This window comes from Alligator mississippiensis, chromosome 1 (assembly GCF_030867095.1).
Source record: "Alligator mississippiensis isolate rAllMis1 chromosome 1, rAllMis1, whole genome shotgun sequence".
In the NCBI taxonomy this organism is placed as follows: domain Eukaryota; kingdom Metazoa; phylum Chordata; order Crocodylia; family Alligatoridae; genus Alligator; species Alligator mississippiensis.
The window spans coordinates 476,641,892-476,649,171 of NC_081824.1; the positions used below are offsets into that span (position 1 = coordinate 476,641,892).

The 7,280-nt window shown below is 48.5% G+C and overlaps 1 long non-coding RNA gene and 1 other non-coding gene across 2 annotated transcripts; one reads left to right on the plus strand and one right to left on the minus strand.

The window, feature by feature from the left end:
- The first annotated feature begins 928 nt into the window (after positions 1-928).
- LOC132248777 (uncharacterized) lies at positions 929-2,790 on the plus strand. Its single transcript, XR_009460168.1, has 2 exons — positions 929-958; positions 2,392-2,790. It is a non-coding gene; the product is annotated as an uncharacterized LOC132248777 (long non-coding RNA).
- Positions 2,791-6,941: 4,151 nt separating this feature from the next.
- On the minus strand, positions 6,942-7,013 carry TRNAA-UGC (transfer RNA alanine (anticodon UGC)). The gene has a single exon. It is a non-coding gene; the product is annotated as a tRNA-Ala (tRNA).
- Between the last annotated feature and the right edge of the window lie 267 nt (positions 7,014-7,280).

The window sequence follows — 7,280 nt, forward strand, 5'->3', positions numbered from 1 at the left end:
TACATTAATCTTGGGATTTAGTATGGGATAGTTTTAAAATTGCTCTTCTGTGTAAAGTTAAGACTAACAGTCCTGATTTCCTCAATGCTGAAAAAAGCCCCTCTTTTTCCTGATTTACATACTTAGAAATGTGTTTCTGTTTTAACACTGATTGATGGAGGTTGGGTGTTTTGCTTTTGTTTTGGCGAGTCTCTGCTCTTACATTGGTACGTGGTATCATAACTGATAGGTGATTTCCCTTGCGGAGTGGGGGGCGGGGTTCCAAAGAGGAAATCATCCACTACGAATGCTTTGGGCTTGATTCAGTACTCTGTAAAGTCAGTGAAAAGACTCCCATTCATCTCAGTGTCAATTGGATTGGATCCTTAAAATGGCTTTTCTTGGGGAAACAAGAAAGATTAAAAATAGATTTAAAAAAATAAAAAATGACAGATTAAAAATAGAATGAAAAGTTTTGACGTTTAAGCTGCTAGTTCAGGTCTAGTAAAGGCTGGTAGGGAATAAAAGTCATAACTGTTTGGGAACCTTTTGTCCTTTTTGAAGATAGGCTAGTATGATTTGTGGTGGAAAAGCATCAAACCCTGCTTTCCAGCTTTTCTTGTGCTGTTTTCAAGGTTGCTTTGAAGACTGTTTGTTGGCTCTGTTAGTATCTTTGGAAATGGTGATTTGTATTGGACATGGAACTTCTGTAACTCTTGGAAAGGATTTCTAAATGTATTGTCTACAGAACTAACCATGGGTATTTTTAGAGTCCAAAATGTGAACTAATTCACTAATTGAGAAATTAACATTTTTTTCTTCTTCTTTCAGCACTACAACGTGTTGTGAAGCATTTACAGCTGCTCCACTTATGCATATTTTCAAACAGGCAGGATCTTTTGAAAACGATACCTAATGTTATGTTATTAAAATGGCTATCCATACAAGACAGAGAGTGTAAAAATGAAAATGCTGACAGGTATTTTTTAATCTTTTGAGATTTTAACTAACATTTCATTGATATTTATGTTTTATTAATTATCTCTGTAAGCAAATACAAATTGACGTATTATGCATCTACGAGACAAGGGTTGCTCAATTTCCATCCCCTGGGCCAAATGCAGCCCCATGGAGCCATCACATCTGGCTTGTGGGGCTCCCCATGGGTCTGGGGAATTGGCAGCAAGCGAGTGGTGGCCATGAACACAGCCTCCCCACCACTTCCCCTGCCAAATCCCCAAGCCCCAGTACCTGCATGGCTGGTCTGAGCCAAGCTATGCCTCTTTCCCCCGTGGGCCTGGGCCACGTTCCCCCACTTCGGGATCAGGGTTGGACCGTGTCCCCTTCCTTTCCTGCAGGGCCGGGTTGGGCCAGGCCACGCACTCTTTCCCTCCCTACGGGGTCACCTGGCTAGCCTTCTTTCCCTCTTGACAAGGATGGGTCAAGCTCCTTTCCCCATCAGGGCTGTGTTGAAGCCAGTTTGTCCCCCACCTGGCCAGATGGTGCCCACCCACGTGCCAGAGCAGGAACACCTGGATCCAGCCCGTGAATGTATTGGCCACTGGCAGTCTGGCCTGCTGTGTTGGGGCTGCACTGTACTATCGGTGGTCCATTAAACCAATTTTAAAGAAACGAGTCATGGAATCACAGATTATGCGATCATAATTTTATCACTACTTTATATTTTCCTTTCAAAGGAAAAACTAGAAGTACTCTGTGACAGGCTCACAGCCACAGGGGCTGCCACGACACCCCTAGCGGCCTTGCTGCTCCTGCCTGGCTCCAGCTCTAATGTCACTCTCTCTTCATTGTTCACCAGCCGTGCCTTGCTCTTAATATTACAGGTTGATTCAAGGAGGCTGCTAGCAGGCCTTAGAGTGAGCCCGAATCCAGTAAGTTTCCCCTGGGTCTGAGGCCCCATTGGCCACTATCCAGACATCCAACCTTGGTAGGTTCCTCTCGGCCTGACTACAGGTGCCCTACAGGGACCTAGCCTTAAGGGCAAACGGTGTGGTTCCTTTTCCTCCCCTACTCCACGCCCTAAGCCTCAGAGATGTTCTCCCTTTGATTTTCCTTCTTATGCACTCTGCCCCCTTGAGCTCCCAGACCCCTCCACCGCCCAGCCCTGGACACAGGTGGCTCTGGGCCTCTTGGACCTCGTGATCTGGGTCTCAGCCTTTTTTCAGTTCTGGGACCCCTCCCTGGGTCCCACCCTCAGTGGGAGGGCTCCTGGGATACTGGCTCTCTAAGCAAGCCTTGAGTCTGCACCCCCAGGGTTCAAGGCTAAACATAAATCAATAAGAAACATCACCGCCGTCTGGCAGACACCTCAGTCTTTAGAGGTGTAACATAAAGACCACTTGCCTGTAAACCCAGTCTTCCTCAGTCCAAGAAACTTGCCTCTGTTTCCAGACCTGTAGAGTTGTTCAGCCAAAATCCAGTTCCCTTCAGGGACCCGGAGCCAGGAGTTGTGCACTGTGCAGTAGCTGGGGGGAAACGAACAGGCTGGTGCAGACTCGGGGCTCATGTAGCTCCAGCCTGAGCCCTCTTCCAGCCAGGTGAGTCCCTCATTAGCTCCCCCCTGCCCCCTAAAAGCAGCCTCTCAGGCTGCTTGCTCTCCTAAAGGGTCAGGCACATCCCAGTGCCCTGTTACATATTCTGTATACTAGATAACCATGATAGTTGATTACTGTGTTAATTATTTGTACGTCCTTCGATGAGGAGAGGTGACAATCCTGACTAAAGTTCTGTTGTAGCAGATGCTGTACAAATGCAAATAAAGACTTAGGGTGTGTGTAAATGAAATGAAAATTCCCGTTTATGTCGACGCAACTGCATTTGTCACTATGGCCTGTTTGTTAGTTCTTATCCTGAAAAGATATAGTCTGAAAAAGCTCCATTTGTATTCGAAGGCCAAGTCTGTGTGTGCATAGTTTTCGACAAATGAGCTGTTAAACTCGGTAAGACTATTAGCGCATGAGGCTAAATGTTTGCATAATCATTTGCAGAAGTGGGGTGTGAAACTAGTTTTACAAATATACAGCAAAGCTAAGGCAGGTCTTACCTTTAAAGCCACTAATCAGTCTAGTATTATGACTTCATTTGCTTAGCTAGAGTAAACCAAACAAAGGAAATGAGACTTAATAGATACAGCATGGGATACTGGAGTTTTTCCAGGTTAGTTTTATTTTGGTACTGTGTGTAGGCCACATTAGCCCACTGATTGCACTGGTTGTTGTGCAAACACACATGAGCTTCATGCTGATAAATTACAATTTTAAGCCTTGGGACCGTTCTCTTTCTCTCTTGGTTGGAGGATTTGGACCAAAAAGGAAAAACACAGGGAGGGGGGACTTTGGGGAAGTGATTGAACAGAACAAAATCTGAAAAACGATTCTGCAAGAATATCTTCTTTTACCACCTGTCATGATGTAGAAATAGGCAAGAGGTCAGTTTGGCTTTTAAATTCAAATTGTAGGTGTGGGATGAAAAAAAACCACCCCATTTCTTGCACCTGTTCCCTTATATACTAAGCAAATCTGATTTAGAGAAAGAAGGGTTTTCTTTTTACTAAAACTGCACTTAACCTTGACCTGGCAATCGCATAGCATCATAGCTCTTAACTTATTTGACTATTTGATTACTGTAACTTTTAAAAAAATGAAACATCTAGGAATTAAGAACTGTAAAGTAATAGGTAGTGTGTTATTTTATCATCTCAGGTTCAAGCAGGACAGTTTCAGGAAAGTATGACTTGAGAGAGGCAGCCAGACAGACAATCCAAATGCTTCAGTTGGCAGGATGAAGTGATATGCTCATGTAAGAGAAAAGGTGGGTGTACAATGGCAAGGAAATAAATACCCGTTAAAGGGATGGGAGGTCTAGGACAGTGGTTCTCAACGTTTTTTGTACCAGGACCTATTTATGAAGATCAGTGGCCAGTCCCCACCTGCCTTCCCCCAGTCCTGCTAAAGGGAGCCCCCAGCTGCCCCTGTGCCATTCGGGCCGAAGTCCCGCAGTTCGTGCGGATTTCAGCGGAGAGAGTCCAGCCCCAGCACAGGCTGGAGGGAGGAGGGGAGGCCTGTGGCGGCCCCCCCCCTGCCCTGGTCTGGGGCTGCCATGCCTCACTAGGCAGCCTGGTCATGGTCCCTCCAGCGCGTCCCCCCAGCAGCGTCTCCCAGTTGCTCTGCCCATACAAGTATGAGCACCAGCCCAAGTGCCACCAGCCCACCTATGCAGCTCCCCCCGATGCCTCCTCCTCTTGCTGAAGGGGCAGGCGCCTACCCCTCCCGTCCCCCCTGCCCTGATGCAGCCTTGACGCCCGGCTATCTTCCCCCATATCTGGGAGGTACCCATCCCCCCTGCCCACGCACACACAGTCCCCAAGTCCCGGACCTCCAACCCCCACTGATCATACACTTACCTGCATCCAGCTATTGGTGCTACTCCCAGGACCCTGCCTGGGTGCATGCAGGCCATGGGGATGTGTGTGCAGAGACACACGTGTGCCTGCTGCCTCCAGTCACCCAAGCAGTGACTTGCAGGCAGGCTGGAATGAAGGTTGTGTGTCTGGGGAATGACAAGCTAGATGTGTGTGGAATTAAGGGCTAGCTCTGAAGAAGATGACAGTGGGAGAGATTGGGGGTGGAGGGGAAGAGGTGGGAGAGGTGGATTCTTTGCTAGTGAGCTTCCCTGGGAGTCAGGCAGCGTGGGATAGCTAGGATCTTCCTGCGAGCCCAGCTGTAAGTGTTCGGATTCAATGCTGGCAAGCATAATAAATATTGTTATAGCGTTTTGCTGATAGTGTTAGAGCACGGGTGCTCAGCCTCTGGTCCTTGGGCCAATTGCAGCCAGTGGAGCTATGATATCTGCCCCATTGGGCTCCCCACAGTTGGGAAATTTGAGGGTTTCTCACCTGTCTAAACTCTTTCTTCTGGTGAGATACCCCCCTCCCCCCCCATTGCCTTTGGATTGGTTTCTTGTCATGCCCCTACCTTTCCTCCCTCCATGGGCTTCGATTGGGGCTGGCCAAAAATCCCTGTTCATGCTGGATCAGGACTGGGCTGTGCCCTACCCCACTCTGGACAGCTGGATGGGGCCCTGTTATGAACTCCTTGGGCCCCAGATTGGAACCACTGACTGCGTACTGCTTGCATATGGATTGGGCACTGCCCATCCATCTCACCAGACAAAAAGGTTGAGCACTCTTTGTTAAGAGTGGTGTTTTAGCTGTGATGATCCAGGAAGTATGCAAAAGGCAAGGATTTTTTGGGTGTGGTGACTTTTATTGGACCAACTGTATGGTTGGAATTAAATTACTCCTCAATGTCTTCATCAGCGACTTGGACGAGGGAGTGAAGTGTACTCTGTCCAAGTTTGCAGATGACACAAAGCTGTGGGGAGAAGTGGACACGCCGGAGGGCAGGGAACAGCTACAAGCACACCTGGACAGGTTGGACAAATGGGCAGAAAACAACAGAATGCAATTCAACAAGGAGAAATGCAAAGGGCTGCACCTAGGGAGGAAATATGTCCAGCACACCTACTGCCTAGGGAATGACCTGCTGGGTGGCACGGAAGCAGAAAGGGATCTCGGAGTCCTAGTGGACTCCAAGATAAACATGAGCCGGCAGTGTGACGGAGCCATCAGAAAAGCTAATGGCACTTTATCGTGCATCAGCAGATGCATGACGAACAAATCCAAGGAGGTGATACTTCCCCTCTATCGGGCGCTGGTCAGACCGCAGTTGGAGTACTGTGTGCAATTTTGGGCGCCACACTTCAAGAGGGATGTGGATAACCTGGAGAGGGTCCAGAGAAGGGCCACTCGTATGGTTAAGGGCTTGCAGACCAAGCCCTATGAGGCGAGACTAGAGAACCTGGACCTCTTCAGCCTCTGCAAGAGAAGGTTGAGAGGCGACCTTGCGTCTGCCTATAAGTTCATCACGGGGGCACAGAAGGTACTGCTACGTCATAATTATTCTTGATATAGTATTGTCATTATTGTGACTGGCTATGTAGTACTCCTGTTTTTGAAAGCTGGTTTGTTTTCTGGACTGGATGGAGGTGAACGACTTCTTTTCTTTTCCCCTCCCCTTTTCTTCAGTTAACTCTGAGTCTGGGTCACCCGCTGCAATTCGCCCTCCGTGCATTTCTTGGTTGTGTCGGGGGTGAGATTCTGGGGAGGTAAAAATCCTTTTAATAATAAATACATTTCGGGCTGCTTTTTTGGGTGCTGGGGAGATGCCCAAAGCTGCCTGCGGGGCCCCGGCTCCTCCATCCCACCCACCAGGCTGAACGTGGTTGCTTATTCCCAGTTCCTTTTTCAAAGCAAATCTAGACCAAATCAAAGCTTGTTATTAATGAATTACACAATTTTGAATAGAGAAATTTATTTTAAAATTTTTATCATTGCATATTTGCTAATTAATATGCAAAATAATATTCTTCATCAAGGACAGAGCCCTAAATAAAGGTCAGATTAGGATGGGATTGTGGGGCAAAATACTTCTCGGGCCACCCCAAACTGCCTGTTGGCGCCACAGGGGACTGTCCCGAAGCACCTTGACCACAGCGTTGCCCGGCCCAAAGTGCGGGTTGGCCGTGCTGGCTGCCAGCTGACACCCCCCGCCCCTGTACTAAATATATGGGCACGAATGGGTGCCAGGATCATATCACCCCAGCCAAATATCCCAATACCCTTGGGAGCCCATTAGCCCTAAGTGTAAAGTAATGTTTCCTGGTGTCCAGCCCAAACCTTTTCTCTAACAGTTTGAGGGTGTTATTCCTAGTAACCTTGGGGGGTGCCTGGGGGGAACAGAGCTTCCCCCAATTCTCTGGTCCCCCCTGGGGAGTTCGTAAACTGCCAGCAGATCCCCTTTCAGCCTTCTCTTGTGGAGGCTGAATAGGTTGAGACCTTCTAACTAGTCTCTGTAGGGCCTGCCTTGCTTCCCTATGAAAAGTGGAGATGCTGGGGATTGAACCCAGGACCTCATACGTGCAAAGCATGCACTCTACCACTGAGCTACATCCCCTTCAGCAGTCTAAGCCATCCCCTGGCTGTCCTGCCCGACTGAAGACACGGTTTGGCTGTGCCAGGCCATGAACTGGCAGCCCCCACAAATACTGTCCTAAGTATATGGGCTTGAATAAGGACCTGGGTTTTGGGCTGGGTTGACGACAGGAAATCCTCTTTGGACCGCCCCACACCATGCCTCTGGCACTGGATACTATCCCACACCCCCCAACCAGAGTCTCACCTGGCCCAAAGTGCAGTTTTTGCGTGCCAAGCTGCCGACTGC